This window comes from Vigna angularis, chromosome 7 (genome assembly GCF_016808095.1).
Source record: "Vigna angularis cultivar LongXiaoDou No.4 chromosome 7, ASM1680809v1, whole genome shotgun sequence".
In the NCBI taxonomy this organism is placed as follows: domain Eukaryota; kingdom Viridiplantae; phylum Streptophyta; class Magnoliopsida; order Fabales; family Fabaceae; genus Vigna; species Vigna angularis.
The window spans coordinates 12683392-12707236 of NC_068976.1; positions in this window are offsets into that span (position 1 = coordinate 12683392).

Here is a 23845-nt window from a genome sequence, read left to right on the forward strand (position 1 = left end):
AGTCAAATCACGATATTTACTAACTGAATTTACCAACATATTTTTTTTTCTTTGGTAATACGTATACATATCAAGCATGCGACTTTTGAGTAGTCCAACAACCTCAATAACAAATGACATAATAAGTCTAACAAATACAAAACTTGATAATATAGACTTTGAATGACTTCAAATTTAATTCAATCATATAAAATTACCTTTATACAAAGTCAATTTCATGATTAATACAAATAACATTATATTTAATATTGTGTTTCATAAATAAATAACTTCATCCTTCAAAGTCTAGGGAGGATTTAAAGTAAACCTAATTTTAGAATTTTCTCTCCTATATTTCCATAAGTATCTTACCTCGTTTATGTGTTTCACGGGTTTGATTTCCTTGTCGAAAAGGAGTGGTCTTTCAAATGCAAGACAGATAATGAACTTAGGCCATGTTTAAGGGATGTCTCACGCGCACATATATGAAAAGGTTGGTTACAATTTCTAACCTAGGAAAAGTAATGGATGAGAATTTTCTATCCATCCTTTTTCTTGTCAAAAAATTTGAGCCATCTCTGTCCAAAGAAGATAAAAAGAAAGCTATGTGATGCTTTTTTTTTTTTTTCCTTTCTTCAAAGTTCCGTACAACCTAGATGCTGTGACATATTATAGCAACGTGATTTAGAAGCGAAACATGTGGCTCAATATTTTTGAGAATCGTGGCTTAACCATAACTATGCATTCCTTCCTCATAACAAAGTAACAATCTTAACAATGAATAGTATTTGGTTGGACAGTACTTTCACCACGGGATACCAAGAATTCAAGTTGAATTAGACTATCTTCGTTCCCACTTATAAGAAATAAAAATAGTACATATTGATATTTTTTTATCAAAGGTTATTAGAGATTATATAAAGGTGATATAACTTCATTTCACACATGAGATTAAGATCAATTTTAATTAAAAATGTCGATTGAGAATATGAGTTTTGTTCATATTAAATTTTATTTGTCATTCCTATTTCTATTATTTAAGATGAGATTTAAATTCATACTTAAATTACTTTTAATATATATATATATATATATATATATATATATTAAAAAATAAGCTCAAACATGAGATTAAGATCATATTTAATTAAAAATGTCGATTGAGAATATGAGTTTTGTTTATATTAAGTATTTGTCATTTCTATTATTTAAGATGAGACTTTAATTCACACTTAAATTACTTTTAATATATATTAAAAAACAAATTAAGTCTAACATATTTTATTAATCTTTTAATATTTTACAAAAAATTTGTCTAGTAAAACAAAAAGTACTATCAGTTATAATTAATATATATGAAATCAGACATGGTGAAATGAAATATTATTTTTAGAAAAACTGTTTGAATATATTTTTGAAAGAGAAATTTGCAAATGTTTTATCAACAGATAAAGAATTGAGAACTTGAATAATAAAAAATAATCATAAACACATTAGTTTCATTGATTTATTTTAATATAAGGTATATCTAATTTTCCTTAATCAACTCTAAAAATTAGAACTGTAAATTGTTGTAATAACCTTTAAAAAAAAATAAATAAATAAATAAAGAAAACTTAAAAACAGTTTCTGAAGACATTTCAGAAACTTACATTTCATTTTCTCTCCTTCAAACATCTCTCTAACATTGTCCTCTTCAAAACCCATTCTTCTCTCTAGATTTCCCCTCCATTGAGTCACTGGATTCCCATTCTGCAGACGTCTAGGCGATCTTTGCATCAAGGACTCCAATTTTCACCGATTGCATTTGCGATTTCCTAGGGTAAGTAACTTTCCCCTTTTTGAACTGTGATCATGTAGCAAATTTTGCTGCATGTAGTTCACTTGTGATTTTTCCCCAAAATCTTAACCCTAAGCTTATTTTAGAGACTAATTTCTATCACCATTTGGTGAAATATAGGTGCTGTCAATTTTTCTAGAGTGCCTTTGGAATTTCCTCTTGAGTTTAGCTGCTGGAAATTTAAGGTAAGGGGAGCTGGACATTCTTTGATTTTATTGTATGGTGTGCATGTGTGATGAAATCTGTAATATTCTGCTGTTTGGATTATATGTTAAGTTTTGAGGGTATGAAATGGTACGTATTGTTCATATGTTATGAAACTGTGTTGTGATGTTTGGAATTGATTTGGATGGGTTTGGAATGGTTATAATTGATCAATTGGAAGTGAGTGAAGTGTGAAGTCTGTATAACCTTGGTTGGATAGGAAATTTGGAGCTTATATAGTTCTTAGGTCACTTTAAGAGGAAGTGGGATAGTGAATTTGAGAGTTAAGGGTCTAGGGCTCTTGTAGTTTGTTGGGACAATATAGGGAGGTTATTTGTGACTTGTTAGAGTCATCAAACTGATCAAAACAGGTGCAAAATGGTTGAATCGAATTTGGGTCCCTAAGTGGTGGAAATTGGCGTTTTAGAGTTGAATTTGAGTTGTAATTACTTTAGAATGGTAGTAGGAAGGTTTTAGATCATCTAGACAAGTTTAATTAAGTATAAAATATAAATTAGAGGTGTTAGAAGTTGGGAAAAATGATTAGAAATGGTAAGGGGTGTGTGAGTTGCATAATTTACCAAAACTTACGTTCTGCAGATTATGCAGACTCGCTAAGCGAATGTTTTCGCATAGCGAGTCCTCGTATAGAGAGGTGCTCTCTGTTTGATCATTCGCACGGCGAGTTGGTGCGCTGTGCGAATGGCTAGAAAGGGTTGCTCTCTGTTTGGTGATTCGCATAGCGAATCCGGGCACCGTGCAACTGGGGTTGCCTGAGAAAAGGCTAAATTAATTCGAATAACGAATTTGGGACGCTATGCGAGGGTTTAGGGTGTGATAATATGTATTAAAATTTTTAGTTTAGCATAGCGTACAAACTTGGTGCGCTATGCGAATTTTAGATGTCCCTTTGTTAGGAAAATTCGCCCAGCGCATCAAGGGTGGTGTGCTATGCGAATTCTAGCTGAAAAACACTTCCTCGTCAGGGAAATTCGCTCAGCGCACCAAGGGTGGTGCGCTGTGCGAATTATATGTGGCAGATTGAGTGTTTTTATGTTTTTGACGTTTTGGGAGTTCTGGACGTCCGTTTTGGATGTTCTTTAGTTCGTTCTGGGGGTTTTTGACCCTTTCGGAGCCATTGGTGAGGGTCTCCAAGCTGTTTGAATTACTTAAGTATTGATAATTAAAAGTCCTAAAGAAATTTGTGTTAATAAGTGATGGTTTTGTGAAAGTATGTAATGTATGAGTTGTTTTTATGACATGGTTGATGTTATATGATGGTGTATGGGTTTGGTATGAGACAATATAGTAAGAATGCACTTGAATGACTATGAAAGTTTATGTTTGATGAATCAAAGTGGTTTTTGAGGTACATTATTGATCCAAGAGGAATATCATGTGATTTAAAGTGGTCGGATTGAATATGAAATTAAGATCTCTCGGTGGGATCAGTTAGTGTATAGAATGAATGTGAGAGGCTTCCATATGGGGGTTATCCCTAACACTCCAACGGTCTTTCATTCTCACTTAGAGAGGATTGACGTGTGTGGTGGGAGTAGTGGGAGGTCTTAGGGTAGACGCTATCACTGGAGGTCTATTTCGCGGTAACGGACTGGCCTTGTGTGTGGTCGGGTGAAACCCCTCGGCAATGGCTTTGCAAAGCAGTATGGGCCACCACAAGTGCACAACCCGCCCCAGCTCTACATTCATTCCAAGTCCGGACGTGTCTAGAGTCTTAACATGATAAAATGCTTGCTTTAATGAGTTTTGTGAAATAAATATTTATGTTTATGATGACTTACATGTTTATGTGTGTATGGACGTTCTTGGAAATGCTAGGTTGAATTGAAATTATATGTATGTTGGTTTGAGACCTAGCTCACCCTTTCATTGTATGTGTTGTATGTGTTTGTCTTCCCCTTTGCGATGATCATCCAATCCTTTGGATGTGAGCAGTAGGTGATGATGTACCTTTGGAGCAAGCTTTGGAAGTTGAGGAAGACCCAGCCCCTAGTGCTTAGGATTTCTACTAGCTCTTAATTTAAATAGCTATTTATTTTGAAAGACTTCTAGCCTTCATTTTATCATGATCTGTATTTTGGAGAATTATGAACTTGTACTTAAGTTTTAAAACTTCCCAGCCAGACTTGGATAACTGTACTCCTTAATCATATCTATTGTGTACTCTTAACTGCTTTCTATTATTATAATCGATGCATTCTACATATATACATTGCTATATATTTTGGGATGTCACAATTGTTAGTGTTGCTTTTTGTTCAACGTATACGTAAAATTATTCTAGACTATTAATTTATCCTAAAATGAAATCTTGATGAATAATATAGCTCTTGAGTAAGTAAATAAAATTATTTATGACTATGTAAAAAAATGTTTCAAAAATAATATAAAGAAAACTCTCAGAGAAAATACAAAAATAATCGTTCACTATTTTAGAAGTTAAGTTCACATATAAGAAAGATTTATAAATAAAATATTCGAATAGTTTCTGATAGAAGTAATATATTGTGCATACAACATTTACATGTTGTTTCACTTGTTCATGTGTGAAATTGTTCACTCATTAATAAACTTTTTCTCTATAAATAAACCTCTTAATGATAAGTGAAAATAATTGTGTAAAGTGTTTTAAATTAGCTCAAAGCTGAAAATTCAAAAGACTGGTTGGTTGTTACAGGAAAGTTATTAAAACACAAATATTTCAAAAATGGATTAGTTGATAAATGTAAAAAAAAAAATTTAAATACATTTAAATATGACTTTATAAAATGTGTGTGCCTAGAAAAACAGCTGTATTTCTTATATTCATAAATAATAACTATGCCTACTCACTCCCACGTCAGATTTGATACTTCCAATGTTGACAGTAATAAAGGATATTCACATCATATATTATCACAATCACTGAACACAGAGCCTTTACTTCATTATAAGAATCAAAATTATGTTTTTCTTGTTGACATTGTAATTAGGGACGAAAAAATTGTGACTTTAAATTTGTTTTAATATTAATGAGTGACACTTGGACTGCTAAATTATAAGTAAATAAATAATAGAGTATATAGAAGAGGACGACATAGGTAAATATTTGATTGTTTTTATTTTTATATAATTTGTATTTTAAATTATTTATTTTTTCTTAATTTATTTGATATTTTATTGTAAAATGAGTTAAGTAATTATAATTTTTTATTGTTAGTTGTCATTGAAGAAAAGATGTGTGAATTTTTATATTGAATTTTTTATAATATTATGTTTTTTCTATTTTCATATTTTGTAAGAAAAATTTAATAAATATTGTTTAAGTATGTAGGGTCAAGAACTACTTCTTCACAATTTGATCCAGTCATTTCTCTTAACTTCACTTTACTTTTTCTTAGGTCTTATCGAATATTCTTTAGTAGAGTCCAAGTCTGAGCAGTGGGTACGTGCTAAAAACACTCTGACGCTCAAGTTAGTTTTCAATTATCGATTGGTTATCACAGTTAAGTCTTAAATGTCCAATAAATGCTATCACCTACCTTTTTTACCTTACCTCTATATTTATAGGTTTTGAAATATGCTTTTGATTAAGGATGAATCAATTGTGGTCCAATATCATCTAAGTATGTTTTTACCTTGTTAATCAAAAAATGAGATCATTAGACTGAACAGTCACAAAGTTGGGTATTCGACTGTTTGATTTACCTAGTTGTGGGATTTTCTGGAATTGACTTCCTATGTGGTTGACCGACCGGTAGGCGTAGACTAATCGATCCATACAGTATACATGTCCACAAGTCCGAGACAAACAAGTTTGACAAAAGGACTTTATGGATGTTGGTTAACACATATGTTCCGTTCGGTTCGGAGTATGACTTAATTTTGAAATTATTAACATTAGCGGGTGGTCTTTATTTTCTGCGTTGGGAGGAAGTTGCAGGGTCATTTGTTTTAAACTGTTGGATGCTATTTTTTGTTTCTTACGTTAGGTGGAAGTTGCAACATTTTTTGAATTGAACCAAAAATGTCATTTAATGTTTACTCAGAACAACAAAGTGCTATTCAATTTCTACCGTTGAGGTAGTGTTTAACAATTAAGTTTTTCTTCTAAATATACTAAGCGTTGAGTAAAGACTTCATCGTTGGATGAAGTCATGCTTTAGCTCATGATATTGTTTAGACTGATGTAAATACTTTTTGTTATTTTGCCTTTTTAAAGTAATAAAGTTCAACATTGTTTGTGTTTTCTTCAGTGTTTTAAGTTTTAAGTTTTTTAGAATATTTTTGTAAACAACATTGTCTTGACTTGTTTCGTTTTCCCGAGAGTTAAATTGAATACCCCTTGGGTATAGTAAGTTTATGCCTGCAGCTTAAACTCTCTTAGACGCTTTGACCTAATCAGTCATTTAGCATAGCGTTTGGGTATTTTGACTTAGTTGTTTTTCTGTTTTCTAAAGTCCTAAGTGTTTTCCTAAATTGGCCTAATTTTAATGTTTTGTTTATGCTTTTCTACAATCCTATTGTTTCTTGATTGTTTTCTTTAGTTAGTCCAATCCTGTTTCTCTTATGTTATATCTAGCTAGTGTTTAGGTTTATGCTTGTCCTATTTTTCCAGTGTCATAGCCTAGTTTCACCTTTTTGTGTATTAGACTTCTTTCTCATAGGATCATTTACATCTTTTCTTCTTGGTAATAGATTTGTTGTGTGGATACCTATTCTTTCTAACTTAGAGTTTTTATCCTAGCGTTTAATGTTTGTTTTCTATTCTTCTATTCTATGAGACTTCCTATTGTGTGAATACTTGTTCTTTCTAACTTATGATTCCTATCATTTGATGCTTATTCTATGAGACTTCTTCCGTCTTTCTATTGTATGGATACTTGTTCTATTCTAACTTAGAATCCCTATTGTTTGATGTTTGTTTTCTATTCTATGAGACTTCTTCGTTTCATGTTGTTTAGTTAAACTTCAAAACCAAGGTTTCTATAAACGAGCTTGTCATGTTTTAACAACTATTTTGGAATTTTACCCAAAAATGTTAGGCAAACCATAATTTGATTGTGTTCATTTTCTTGTCAATTTGTAGTAAAGTCATGATCTTTTAAAGTTAGATGAACTTCAAGGTGAGATTGTTATCATCTTGTGTCAGCTAGAGATATTTTTCCTTCCATCCTTTTTTAACATCATGTTACATTTATTTGTTCATTTGGTCAAAGAAATCAACTTGTGTGGACCAATATATTTAAGATGGATGCATCTTATATAGCATTATATGAAGGTTTTGAAAGGGTACGAAAATATCGTCTAGAAGATTCAATGATTGAAAGGTATATTGCTGAAAAAGGTATCGAGTTTTGTTCAGATTACATTACTAAAGCAAATCTCATATAGGATTTCCTCGCACATCATGGTTTAATAGATATTCTACAAGTAAAAGCATCCAAAGTGTAAACATGGTAATGAAAGATCATGAAGAACTCCTATAAAGAGACAAATGAAAAATGAAAAAAAAATTGAGTTCTTTAAACAAGAACTCATACGAAGGTAAAGTACTTTCCGAGGTTTGATGAACACTCTATCTTTGACAGCACAAGCCTCAACTATACTATGTTTTACCATATATCAACTCATACCTAACGAACCTCCTCATTAGAATTTTTCAAGATATACTTGACACATACAAAACAACTTTCTTTTTTAAGTATTTAAAAGTACTATGGACTAAGGATAGGAGAACTTGATATGTGCATGAAGGGGTCTACAAAAAGTTTAGATTTTTTTTTAAAATTTCATTTATTTTCTTTTAATTTGAATTTAATTTTTGTAATTTCTCATGTTAGAAATTATTTTTGCTTTTTATAAATTTTTGTAAATAAATACTCTTTAAACATTAGTTTCTATTATGCTTTTAAGTAGCTTGTTGAATAAATGTACTGAGTGTTAGATTCATAATATATATATATATATATATATATATATATATATATATATATATATAATTGATCCTTTATTAATTTTATAAATTAATTTTTCATGTATTTCAATATGGCAAGTAATTAAGAAAATTAACTAAAATAAAAAGTAATTTTATAACCTTATTAGACTTAAGAGTTTTGTTTTGAATTGCATAAAATCTTTTTCATCAAAGTAGTTTTTTTTTTAATAAAAGTTTGGTATGAACCCTAAAATAACAGTTATTGTACTATAATTAATGTGAGAAAACATATTTTCACTATTTTTTTTCTATAACGTGGAAATGTTGGATGTGAAGGTCTCTAGAATGAGTGGACAAAGGTGGAGTACTATGGTCGAGTGATAATTATGAGAAGGAAGGAACAAATCAACGTACGCCACTTACAAAAAGACATGTCCGTTCTATTTTGACTTCACCCGTTTCTAGTTTGGAAGTTAGTACAATAATGTTACGTTTTTCAAAGAAAATTTACCTCAAAAATCAAAATCTCAACTAAACTTACATAAAAAAATTGTTAATAATATGAAATGCTTCTCTCAGGTTATTATAATAGATTTTAGATGATTATAATATTATCTTAAAAAATAAATTTTAAATTTAATTTAATTCTATAAAATTAATTTATAAGATGAATTTTGTATCAAAATCTACATATAGAAAATTTGTCTATCCAGTCTGAGTTTTAAATTAATAAGAATAGTAAATGTGTGAAGTGAAGAGTTCGTGAGTTTCACGTTATGAAAAGAAAGTGGACAAAATTCAATTCCCTCTAGGTGGTGGAGAAGTCAATTAAGAATATAATGTTTTGTCTTAAATTGAAAGTAGTATTTTCGAAGTATAAATACAGTGGATAGTGGTCAGGTAACAAATAAAGGCCTTCAAAAAAGAGAGTTACGTGCATGGATTGTATTCAAGTTCTGTGCACTAAGATTTGTCGTTTACATGGACTTTCAAATTCCAAGAACAACCATTTTTCTTTTCTTTCACAAGCCATAATTTCTAGATCTGCTTATATAAATATCTTAAATTTAAAATAATTAACATTGTATTATCATAATATAGTTATGGATTAGCTATTTTATTTTATTTTTTAATTTTGGAAAGTGTTATTTTTGTTTTTTTAGAGTGGGAACAAAAGACTTTTGTAAGGTTTTGATATGCGCCGCCATGGAAAATGTATAGTTGTTGTCGTTATGGATTGGATGCATAGTATGATTACTGCGCACAAAATCTGAAACCTCTTCTTAACATATCTAAATGGAATTTTTGCACTTCATTCTATTATAAATCTCATGCTACGTCACTACTCATTTCAACTATTTCTATATAATCTGTATTTTCTTTCAATACACCATTGTAAAATAATGTTTCTTTCATTTATTATTTTCAAAATTTTTGATAATCTTCTTTTCAATAATTTTTTTTATATATTCTTACTACATTTAATATATTATTTAGGAGTCAAGCTGAAATATAATTTAGTTTTTTTTTCTTCCACCTACTAAAACGTTTTTCAAAGAAAAAACTAGAATGAATTTCTATTCTTGGATTAAGAAAGTGTGTAAGGTCATCAATTAAATAAAGATGAAAAATTTAATCATTATGAAGTTGAAAATAATGACAACCGTTATGAAAAATTAAAAATATTATATAATAAAGAAAATTCATAAATCCTTTATTTTAAAATTTTAGATTGGAATGTAGTGAAAGTCGAGATTAATCTCATGTCTTATTTTTATTTATCTCCTCCGGAAGAATTTTTTTTTCAAAAAAGTTATCATGTATATGAAAAAGAAACAAATATGTTTTCTAAGGACCATATGTCATCGAATCAATATCTATAAAGAATAAATTGCTTTTTTTCTAAACTAAGAGAGTGATTGATTATGAAATGTTATCGTAAGAACCATGAAAAATATTTATAATTTTATTGTTAGTAGAAATGAATTTCTTTGTGAATGGAAAATATAATAAGTTTATGTAAAAAGTTAAATAAGAAATTTTGGTAGTTTAATTGGTAGAAAATTTGTGGTGATGGGTTCAAACTCTTTTCTACCTTTTGGTAGAGGTGTCATTTGAGCCCCTAGCCCATGGGTTGACCCTAACCCTTTCTAAAATCAAGCCCCAATTTTCTAGCCCCCTTAATAGGGGGCTTTTTAAAAGCCCCAACCCCTAAAGACCCACATAAAGTGGGTTGGGGTAGGGTTAGGATGGGGCTAGCCCCCAAACTAAATTAATTCACTTTTAATGTTTTTTTAGTTATTTCTTTTATTTACTTTACAAGTTCAATAATTTTCAAAATTTACATGATATTTAATATCTTTTTAATTAAATATAAATGTATAAATATTGATTTTATAAAAACTTATTTAAAATAATTTTTAATTATAAGTATATTTTAAATATATAATTTTATTATTTTGGAAAGTTAAAAAAGAAAATTTTGATTATTATTTTTATTTAAAAGAAAATGAAAAAAATTTCAAAAAAGAAATTATAAAAGTAACACAGTTGAAAATTTGATTTTTCAATAATCGAATTCTGATATCTATATAAATATTTGAAATATTAATTATAGATAGATTTTAAATTCAAATCTACTGATTGGATGAATTTTTAATATCGGTGTAAAATTTTTATTTTTTATAGTTTGTCATATAAAATTCTTTTGTTGAATGTTTTGTATAGATATATATACATTAAAAAATTAAACCACAAACTTTGTAAAGTTTAAAATTAATTTCACGTAATAAAATAACTAATTTTTTAGTGAAAATCCTTGTTAGGCAAAATTCTTATGAATATCATATATGTTAGTATACAAGATCTAGATGTAATCCCAGTGGTTATAAAATCATATTTTTTTTCTAACCTTTTAGATTAAATTAATATTTTAAAATCATACTTATCTTTATCCAACAAAGATCGTTTTTATTGAATTATTTATCATAATTGAGCCGATTGTAATAAAAAAATAATTAAATAATAGATACAATATTTTTAAATAAATATAATATTATAATTTATAATACTAAAATTAAAATTATTATTGTATTTAATTATTAACATATAAAATAAATAAAAATTATAATAATTATAATAATAAATAAATTACATAAATGTCTCTTAATAAGAAACTAATAAAAAAGACAAATGAATATAATATAAAATATATGAAAAAGACATAAAAATATATAAATTGATGTACATGACTAAATTATACGTTTTATAAATTTTTTTTAAAAGAATTATATAACTTTGTAAATAATAAATATTAATTTTATTAAATTTGGAAAATTAAAAAAGTTAAAAAGTTATTAAGTCAAAATTTTAACATGTTCACACCAATTAAAAATAATGTAATTTTGATCACAAATCTTAATCGAATGATATTGATTTAACCTAGTGACAAAATAGATTATCATCTATAAATAAATTCGTTAGTCCATCAAAATTTTACAAATTAAATCAAATTTTTTAACTTTTAAACCTATTTTATGTGGATATCTCTAAACCGTCAAATTTACAAACCAAAATTAAGAAACCAAAATTAAGAAACGAAAATTAAGATGAAAAAATTATCAAAACAAAATTTAGAAATTAAGGAATAATTGTATAAAAGCATTATTATTAAACTAATTAATATAGAAACAGTTATGAAGTAGAAAATTAATTTTATTGGTAAAAAAATATAATTATACATGAATCAATTATGGTTATAAGTTATTACTAACAAAGACAAAATGAAAGCTGGATAAAATATACACATGATTTGTGATTACTTGTATGATGATATTATGTTTCTAGACTTAAATTTTGTAAAAAGGAAAGCCCATGGGCTGGCCCTGGCCTATAGGGCTTTAGGGGTTTTTAGCCCTGTGGGCTTTTTTAATAAAGAGTTATTTTGGTCCTGTGGACTTTTTTGGCCCCAACCCACATGGGTTAGGGCCAAATCTTATTAAAGGGGCTCATTTGACAGCTCTACCTTTTGGTTAAAAAAAACGAAAAAAATAAAATAAAAATTTAAAATATTGATAGTGGATAAAGCACTCCATGTTTTAAGGCATTATTGAGGAATCCATTATGTATGTGGTGATTAAGATATTAATATAATAAAGTAATATTAAAATAATAAATAATATTAAAAAATTGTTGAATAGTAAAATTTTTGGACTATAAATAGTGTAAGACCCATGAAAAATATTTACCTTAATAGTAATAATTTTATTACTAGTAGTAATAAATTTCTTTGTGAATGGAAAATATAATAAGTTTATAAAATGTGAAAAAATTAATAATAAATTTTGGTAGCTTCATTTGTAAGACTCATGAAAAATATTTATAATAGTAAATTTTAGCATTTTATTAGTAATAATAATTTTAATGGATAGAAAAATGAAAATTTTGGATATAAAATTATAGTAATTTAGAAGGAGAGGTTCAAATTTTGATAACTTATTCAGGAAATTTTTTTTAAGAAAATTGAATAAAAAAATGTAAATAGTGAATAGTAAAAAGTAAATAGTGAATAGTAAAAAAAAAGTGAAAAAAAAGATAAGAATTTCTTAGCATGGAAGGAATTAAGATCAGATTTGAAGACATTATTAAGGAATCCATTATGAATCCATTAAGTAAAGTAGTGATTAAGAAATTAATATAATAAAATAATATTAAAAAAAAATAATGAATAGTAAATTTTTTTACCTATAAATAGCCATGGGAGGGAAGGGCATTTTGCACCAAGAAAAGAGGAATCAAGTGAGAGCTTGAGATATAGAGAAGAAAGAGTTAGGGAGAAATTTTTAGTTGAAAGAAGAGTAGAGGTTCTGAAGAGTTTTCGGGGAACAACTTCTAGTAGGAAAATAATTCAGGAGAAGAGGTAGGAGAGCTAACCTTTCTATGCTTTTATACTATGATTTAGTATTTCTATGCTTTTATATTATGATTTAGTATTGTTTTATTGCTATTCATATCCTGAAATTCTGTGTGAATACTGTTAATGCTTACTGTATGTTTATTTATATTGAAATTCGGTGTTAATATTATATGTTGTTGTTTTGAATCTGTAAATAAGAAATTTGTTAAAAACTAGTTGAGGAACGCTTTGGCTAAGGAAAGATTTGGTACTTAAGTTGTCCATTGTGACGCACCTATCTTTCCTGGAAGTCTACTCGACAAGTTTTTAACTTAAATCCTATTGAACAGATTATGTACTGTTAATTTATTTTGTGATATATTCAGTTTGTATGATTTCTAAAATGATTGGATTTTATTACATTTGAATTATGCATCTGAACATGGTTGTGAACTATAATGATTTATATGGGAAGTATGTGAATGCATGAGATATGTTGGATTCACTGTGATAATATGATAGTATCTGGTTATTCATGTCTTGGGTTAAGTTTCAAAGTGACAGTATGGTTCATATACGTAATTCCATGATCCTCAAGGAGAGGATACATGGTGGTGATTTGGGGGTGTATAAAATGATTGCATGGTAGCTCAGTTTTGGGGGTCATCCTGAAACTCCAATGGTCTTTCTTCTCATGTAGAGAGGATTGAACCATGTGGTGAGGAGTAGCAGGATGTCCTAGTCTTGGGTTCTTCCATATGATCCAAGGTGAGTGATAACGGATTAACCTCGTGACTGTGGTCGGGCGGTAGTGCCCAAGTTTCATAAGGCGGTAGTGCCCAAGTTTCATAAGGCGGTAGTGCCGGGCGGTAGTGCCCAAGTTTCAAAAAGCCACCACGAGTGCAAGACCCGCCATAGCTCGGTAATCATTCTAGTCCGGACGAGTCGTGATATAAAGTAACAAGTCTTGTGATGTCATTTTATCATGTGTATCAAAGTAATAGATGAATATGTATGATGTGATTGTTGTATGATGGTATGAGTATGTCTGACATAATTATTATATGAGGTTTGCATGCATGTTTTATAAATGATTGGTTGCACGTTAGCTTACCCTACTTGTTTGTGTTTGGGTATGTGCGATGATCGTATAATTCGTTATACGGGAGCAGATGAAGGAATGTCGCCTCACACAGTGCCAAGGAAAGGGAGGAGTAGAAGAACTATAATTAGAACCTTTTTACATGTATAGACTTATATCAACTAGGAAATTTTAAAAGGTGAGATTACGGGATGTTACCGTAAATGTAATGTTACATTAATGTGAGAATTTGGGATGTTACAAATAGCCATGAGAGGGGAGACTATTTTGCACAAAGAAAAGAATCAAGTGAGAAACCTTGAGAAATAGAGAAGAAAGAGTTAGGAAGAAATTTTTAGTTGCAAGAAGAGTAGAGGCTCTTGAGGGTTTTCGGGGAATCAAATTTGGAGCAAGAGAAGTCTGGAATAGAGGTAGGGGAGCTAACCTTTCTAAGCTTTTATATTATGATTTAGTATTGTTTTATTACTATTCATGTCTTGAAATTCTGTGTGAATACTGTTAATGCTTACTGTATATCTATCTATATTGAATTTCTGTGTTAATATTATATGTTGTTATTTTGAATCTGTAAATAAGAAATTTGTTAAAACTAGTTGAGGAACACTTTGGCTAAGGAAAGACTTGATACTTAAGTTGTCCATTGTGACGCACCTCTCTTTCCTGGAAGTCTACTCGACAAGTTTTTAACTTAAATCTTGTTGAACAGATTATGTACTGTTAAACTATTGGGCAATATATCTCGTTGGAATGAATTCATGTTATTGTGGTAGATACAAAATTATGAATTATAATTGTAATGGTAGGATAGAGGAATCTTAAAAACCGGAGTTGGTACATCCCTGATCATAGAGCATCCCTGGTCCAATCCAGTAAGTTGTGACTAGTCATATGTACTAACGTTTATGATGAGTTTGATTCGTCAAACATTTGATTCTTCTCCGGTGACCAATTATGGTGATATTTTAGTATTGTTAATTGATTTTGTGATATATTCATTTTGTATGATTTTTGTGATGATTGAAATTTATTATATTGGATTTGAATTTATGCATCTGAACATGATATGAGTATTATGGGGAGATTTCGTAATGGTATAATATGAGTTGAGGAATGTGAGCATGGTATGAGTCTCGTAGAGAGATTCTGTAATGCCATGGTATGTGTGTATATGTTGATGTTGAGGGTCCTGAAGTTGGAGGTTATCCTAATACTCTAATAATCATCCAGAAAGGATGAATTATGTGGTGAGAGGGGCAAGAGGTCCTGGTCTATGTGCCGGTTTTGGACATAGTGTTGAGCACTAAGAAGGCATCACAAGTGCGTAACCTCCCGTTGACCGCTCATCAACATATCATCGGGATAAGTGTCTATTGGTTATTGTGGAATGAGTGTCCATTGAGTATTGTGGAATGAGTGTCTATTGAGTATTGTGGAACGAGTGTCTATGAAGTATTGTGGGATGAGTGTCGATTAGTAATTGTGGTATTGTAGGATGAGTATCTATGATGCGATTGTTGTATGATGGTATGAGTGTGTCTCACATAATTATTATATGAGGTTTGTTGAGTGCATCAAAGTAAATATGCATGTTTTATAAATGATTGGTTGCATGTTAGCTCACCCTACTTGTTTGTGTTTGTGTTTGGATATGTGCGATGATCGTATAATTCGTTATACGGGAGCAGATGAAGGAATGTCGTCTGACTTAGTGCCAAGGAAGGGAGAGATAGAAGAATTCGAGTTATATTTATGAATTTGTAGTTGAAATCTGAGTTTAAAACATATAGATATATATCAACTATGAATTTTCAAGTGTAAGATTATGGGATGTTACCTTAAATGTAATGCTTCAATATATAAATTATGAATTATCATGTGTGAGATTTTGGGATGTTACCGTTATCGACATAATTTATGATAAAAATATCTTTTATTTTTACTTAGATGTAACATTTGTAAATACTGTTTATTGTAGTAAATAGTTACCATTATTTCGTATTCAAGGTTGTTATTGAAGTTAAATGATTTGATTAAGTAACACAAGTTAACACTATTTGTTTCAATTTGATACAAATTAATTATCACAAGTTTAATAGTAGAAATAATATATTGAATATTATAGTTTATTAAACAGGTTGATATTGATTAAAAGCAATAATTTCTTTATATTTAATGATATTTCTTAATTTTAATTTTTTTAATAAATTGACTAGTTACACCTTTTTTGTTCACACATATTAAAGTGTGGACGGTTAAATTTGGTTTGATTTTTTTTTTATGAAATAATAACTTAAGCCAAACATACAAAATTAAACGTGTTTAATATATAAAACACCCAAAACTCATATTTTATGATTCAATTTGAATATATCTTTCCATTTTTTTATTACCATATGAATATTAATTTCTTCGAAAAAAAATGTAAAAACGTTTTTAAATATTTTATAATGAAATTCTTTTCAAACGGAAAATATAAATTATTTGCACAATTATTGTTATATTACACAGTAAAAAATTGTTATATTACGATGAGATTTTAATGACAGAAAATAATTTATCAGTAAGATAAAATTTATTAATGTAACATCCCAGAATTATACAGTCAGCAACTATATGATGGAATATTTACATGTATTAATATAACAAAACAGTCTTACAATTAAAGAGATAAATCTCGCAAGGGGACGAACGTGGGCTTACATAGCTACATATAATTTTATGAGCGTTCACTAAATAATAAGAACGAACGATTTACAAAAATAAATACCGAACGTTCAAGTATTTAACATAAAGCAAAAAGGGCGCTCGCTCTGATAAGGCCCGCTATCCTAACTAAACTAACATATAACCGAATGTCCTACTGTTCGGTCTTCACTTCAATCTCCACTAAGTTCTCTTCAGCCAGAATTCCTTCTTCAAGCGTTTCTTCCAGAGACGCATCTCCCTCTGCTCACATCCACACGGATGATCATTGCAAGGACAAGACAGACATACAGATACAGACAACACAATGGAAACGAAGGGTAAGCTTATTTAATTTAATTCAAGTAAAACATATATTTCATAACATATCAAACAAATCAAATTAAGTCACAACATATACTTCAATAAATTCATTCACTCAAACCAATTCCTGATTCTAGACAGACTGTCCGGACTGTATGAATTCTGTGTAGCTAAAACGTTCGTGCACCCAGGTGGGATAGCTGGAATTCTCATCGGCTACCACCTGAGGTTAGTCCATTCTATCCAAGTTACAGTTATGGACTAAGACCTCCTGCCATTCCCACACATGACGTACTCCTCTCTACTTGAGAACGAGTACTCACGGAATATCAAGATGAACCGCCATCTAAGCTTACCACATTCATACTTTACCATTCCAACTTTCAATACACATGAGTCGTTCCTCCCTGGAACGCTCGTTCAAATTTCACAACCAATATTTCATTTAGTATACCGTTCGCACATCATAACTTCCTATATCAAACTCAATTCCATTCTTCGTTCTACTTTCATAAAATGACGAGCGTTCATCCTTCAAAAAAATGAGGACGAACGTTAACACAATACAAAGGAATCCTCGTTTCTGAACAGAAAGAAACGAACACCTGTCCGCTGACGGACGTTAAGACCACTTGAATCAGTTCAATGAACTAATTCTATAAGAATTCGAATGATACTCAGAATAGTTTAAGTACAATAACTCTAGGTCGAATCCAAATGGGTAGAAACACCACAAGGTTTTTAGATAATTATAACGAGTACGATTAAATTAAAGATACCAACCGCCAGTCAATGACCTAACGCGGAAATAGGTATTTATTAAAGTTTTAGACGAATGCTACTGAAGTCTTGGACGAACGCTATGAAAATTTTGGACGAACGTTATTTCTAATCATTTGGTAATTACGGAGAGAACTGGCGTTCGGTATAAGACCGAGCGCTACTTATAACGTACGCTTTGGGACGAGCGTCGCAGAATGACTAAGAGTTCAAAGTTACTTTTATAGGTTTCTCAATTCTCTCAAAATACTCAGGATATCTACGTTCAGCCGATCGCTCAAACGTAGCTCTAATACAAGAGGGCGTTCGTCCTCAATAAAATTCTTTCCAAAAGAACGAATTCAGTTTTTTCAAAGGAATTACTAAGAATACCGAACGGTCAAAGACCGTTCAATAACGAACGTTCATTATCATAGACATCTCATATTCAAATTCTCACTTACAGTAAACTCATTTTTCAGTATAAATTTCCATACATTTAATTACTCATATCATAGTACATTCCCTACTTCTTATGCATCATCTCATCATCATAATCATATACCAAAATCCAATACCATAGATCATACTTAATATAATTCACAGAACATTCATCCAACACAGTATAATTCACAGAACATTCATACAACACAGTATAACTCAAGAATTAAATTTAATAAGCTTCCCTTACCTATAAAAGTGTGCGTACGTTCTTCATACTCTAACTTAGTTTTCCAGAATTAAAATCTCTTCTACCCACAACGCTCAATCAAACTCTTCAACTAAAAATTACAGAAAACCAAGATTGGTTCAGATAAGGTGATTGCATGCAATCCAGAGTTAGGCTTGCATGTTGATAAGGACGAACAAGGACGAACAGTTAAGAACGTGAAACTTACCCGTTTCAGAATCCAGAACCGTTCGGTTTAAAACGAAGCTTATGACTCCGGGACTGCTTCCACGGTGCCTGAACGTTGATCGGAGTAGAGAGTGGTAAGTTGCAGAAGAGAGAAGGAAGAGGGTTTTAGAGAGAAGGAGGAGAAAAATGAAATCTGAGTTCTTGGGAGGGAGAAGGTACGCGCAGGAGAGTGGGAAGTTTTCCAGAAAAATCTCTTTTGTTCAATCCCACTTTCAAATGGACGAACGTCCCTCCTGTCGACACCTGCACCTCACTACTGACTTCAGAAGCTTCCATTTTGACAAGTGGCGTGCATGCATGGAGTGCAGGGTGGGTGTTTAATGTTTCTGAGCAAATGACGTGGGGTATTTATGAAAGCAACTAGGTGACTCAGCAGTGTATTAATTAAGACGTGACAATTAACAAATTTCTTCGGTGAAAAAAGAAATGTTAGTAAAACCAAATTTATCAATGGATTATATAATTTGAATTATTGTCGAAAATATCTATAGATAATGAATCCCATCCGTAAAATCTTTTAGAAAATTCATCAATAATTTAGAATTTTTTATTACTATTAAATATTTTTATTAGTAAATTTTGTCAGTAAAATAAATACCGTAGTTCCTACTTTAAGTTTCTATCATATGTTAAAATTTTGGATAAATTTATTGATAATGAGTTTTTTAAAAAAAAATTGTTAGTAAATTATTTAATAATTATATATATATTTTAAATTTGTTGATGATTGTATTTTTAAAATTCATCTATAATTCTGTCAATAGAATAGGTGGTGTCAGTTTTTTTTTTAACAATGATGAAAGTGATTAGAGTGACGAGAACAATAACAATAATAAGGACAACTTTGATAACATTGACAAGACAACAATATAAAAGAAGAAAAGAATAGAGAACCATGACATATGTGACAAGATCATGAATGTAACTATGATAAATAATGGTGAAAGAAGATGAGAAAAGAGAAGAAAAAAATAAAAATAAATAAGTAGTTACAAAAAGAAGAAATAAAGTTATATGTCTAACTTTAACTCCAAACATATAACATTATATTATGTAAATATAACTGGTTATTTAATTCTTGATTTTCAATCCAAAATTTAAACCACACTGTTTCGTTTTATAGAAGAAATAAATAAAAGAAAATTAAGAAATATTAGATTTTGATAAGTACTTAATATCTTTTATCTGTTTTCAATAATTTTTCTTTTGTCCTTTTTGGATTTTGAATAACTCTATGTTACAATTATGTAAATTTAGTATTTCATATTCTACATGCACAAATTTGGTTCTTCAAGTATGAAAATGTATGCAATTTTAATCCCTTATATCCCAATTGTTCAATTGAATCTTTTGAATATCCCAATTATATGATTTTGGTTTTCTAAATGTCATAAGCCAATATCAAAACAACAAATTTTTAATTGATCACAGCTTTAAATCATCCAATTCTAATATATGAAAAGTCAATTAACAAAATTGAAATACGAGAGACTAAACACATCCACACTTAAAAAGACTCAATTGAGTAAATAAAACCTATAACACTAAAATTATATAATTGTTATAATTGAATAATCAAATTTTCAATTAATCCATGTTAGGATTTAATATATGTTACGATTTAATATCTTGTTAGGATTTAAAATCTTGCTTGTTATTATTTTTGTTTGTTATTATTATGTTTATATAGCTAGTAGATTAGATAGAATTATAACTAATTTTGTTATAATTTTGATGTATAAATATCTGTATCTATATTATACAGAATCGATATAATACACAAACTATTTTTACTTCTCTATTTTTCTTCCTCTGCATTGCAATCTCAATACTTGGTTTGAATGATGATTCTCATTATTTAAGATGGTATCAAAGCCCGATTAGAGTCTATCCTAGCGATATTTGTTGTTTGCTGGGTATATTGTTCCACCCACTATCGGACCACCCATTAAAAATGACTAATCCCACGCTTGAGATGTATATACCTCGGTGTGAGGGGGTGTTGGAAGTCCCACATCGACTAGAGATAAGACCAATTCATAGTTTATAAGTGGGTGCAAACCTTACCCTACAAGCCGGTTTTATGGGGTTGAGTTAGGCTTAAAGTCTATTTCTAACATGGTATCAGAGCTCTTCAATTAAAGAGTTCTGTTGTGCCTCTGATCTTCATTCGATTCTCGCCCCCTTCTTGATTTCTTTTCATTTTTTTTATTTACCAAACCAACTCATGGCTGCCATTGATCAGAATAGCCCTTACTATCTACATCCTGGAGAAAACCCCTCAGTAGCGTTGGTTTCTCCTCTTTTGGATCCAACCAATTACAATTCATGGAGCCGAAGTATGCTCACTACTTTGAGTGCAAAGAATAAATAAGAATTCGTGGATCAAACCCTGCCTAAACCATCCACGAACGATGCCCTATATCCTGCATGGAAAAGATGCAACAACATGGTAGTCTCATGGCTAGTGCATTCAGTTTCGCCTTCAATTCGTCAAAGCATATTATGGATGAATCAAGCTGATGATATTTGGAAGGATTTGAAGTCAAGGTATTCTCAAGGTGATTTACTAAGAATAACAGAACTGCAACAAGAAGTTGCATCAATAAAACAAGGTGATACATCTATTTTAGAGTATTTTTCTAAATTCTGTGTAATCTGGGATGAATTAGAATGTTATAGACCAGATTTGTCTTGCACATGCATACCAGCATGTTCATGTAAAGCACTCACTGAAAGTATTGAAAGAAAGCAGCAGGATCAGATTATGCAATTCCTAGGTGGATTAAATGATCAATATAATGCTGTAAGAACAAACATTTTGATGATTGATCCTCTTCCTCCTATTTCTAAGGTTTTTTCTTATGATGTTCAGCAAGAAAGGCAATGTACTAATCTTACCATGAGTAATATGAGTATGCTAAATGCAGCCACAACAAATGCTAGTAACAAGGTATCTTGCACATTCTTTGGAAAAGATTACCACACGGCTGAAAATTGTTACAAAAAGAATGACTATCCATCAGGATCTTCAGGATCCTCATACAACAAAGGGATAAGAGGAGGTTGAGGCTATTCATTAAATAGAGGAGGCTTTGGCGGAAGATCAAATTTAGGTTCATACAACTCAAAGGTTTGCACTTTTTGCAATATCACTAGACACACTATTGATGAATGCTTTAAGAAGCATAGTTACCCTCCTGGGCATAAATTTCACAAACCTGTTATGGTGAACAATGCTGCCACAAGTAACACTGAAGGACCCATTGATCACACTCAAGTATCTGACTCGAATGAGTTAAAAATCACTCCTCAGCAATATCAACATTTGATAGCCCTGCTACAACAGCAAACACAATTGGGATCCGCTACAACTACTTCCCACATAAATCAAATTGGTACAACTTTCTCTCCAAATACTTCTTTTATAAGTAATGTGCTACCAATTTCTCATGCTACAGACCATGTCATGTGGATTATAGATTCAGGAGCCAGTGATCATGTATCTTCTTCCCTGAATCTATACTCATCCTATAAGGCTATTGATCACATCACAGTAAAACTACCAAATGGACAACAAACCATAGCCTCATATTCTGGAACAGTAAAGATTAATGATTCTTTGTCCATTTCTAATGTCCTATATCTTCCACAATTTAATTTCAATCTTATATCTTTTTCCAAGCTTACCACAGCCTATAATTGTCAACTAATATTTCTTGACAATCAATGTTTTATACAGGACAGACACAACAAGAGGATGATTGGTATAGTTGATGCACAAGATGGATTGTATACACTTAAGACTTCTTTTAGCTCCATCAACACCATAATTTGTAATAAGGAAGCCATTGATATTTGGCATTATAGATTAGGCCACCCAGCCCATGATAGATTACATGTAATGCAACAGTTATATCCTGTGATTAATTTTGATCACTCTTTTATATGTACTCCTTGTCATATGGCTAAACAAAGAAAACCTTCTTTTCCTCATAGTACTTTTCATGCTTCTTCTATTTTTTCCTCATTACTGTTGATATTTGGGGTCCTTGTGCTGCTACTTCCATTCATGGTCATAAATATTTTTTAACCATTGTTGATGATTTTTCTAGATATGTATGGGTGTTTCTTTTAATCTCAAAAGTTGAAACTCAATTACATTTACAATCTTTCATTACCTATGCTGAAAGACAATTTAAAACAAAGGTCCTAACCATTAGATCTAACAGTGGAACTGATTTTATTATGGCCGAATTTTATAAAAATACTGGAATTGTTCACCAAACAACTTATGTTGAAACCCCCAGCAAAATGGCTTAGTTGAGAGAAAACACCAGTACTTATTAAATGTTACCCGCTCTCTTCTTTTTCAAGCACACTTACCAAACATTTTTTGGTCTTATGCTCTTATTCATGCCTCTACCCTCATTAATTGCCTTCCCACTCTTCTCCTAAATAGCCATTCTCCACACCAACAATTATACAGTTCTCCTTTTGATATCACCACCCTTAAAGTTTTTGGTTGTCTTTGCTTTGTCAACACCTTGTCAAACAATAGACATAAACTTGATCCAAGAGCCTTACCCACTATTTTTCTTGGCTATAAACCACACAAAAAAGGCTTCATCACCTTCAACCTCAAAACCAGGGACATTGAGATTTCTAGAAATGTTGTCTTCCATGAAAGTTGTTTTCCTTACCACAATGAATCATACACCACTTCTAATTTTCCCACCTTATCACCCACCCACCTTTGCTCTATATTGACCAATGTATGCCCACACCTTATACAGATCCTTCGCATCCTTCTCCACCCAGTTCACCTTCAACTCTACCTGCTCCTAACATTAGAAGATTCACTCGACAGAAAAACAGACCTTCAAGACTGTCTGAATTTGAAACTTCTTATGCATCAGCTATTACCTCTCATTCTTCAGGTATCAAACATCCTCTTGCTTCTGTCATTTCATATAAGAAACTTGCAGCACCTTATTATCGATTTATTATGCATATCTCTACTAACATTGAGCCTAGATCTTATTATGAGGCATCCAAATATCCTCACTGGGTTAGAGCCATGGATGATGAGCTTGCTGCATTGGCCAAAAATGACACTTGGGAAATCATAGATTTACCTGTTGACAAAACTGTTGTAGGTTGCAAATGGGTTTTCAAAATCAAGCACAAGGTTGATGGAAGCA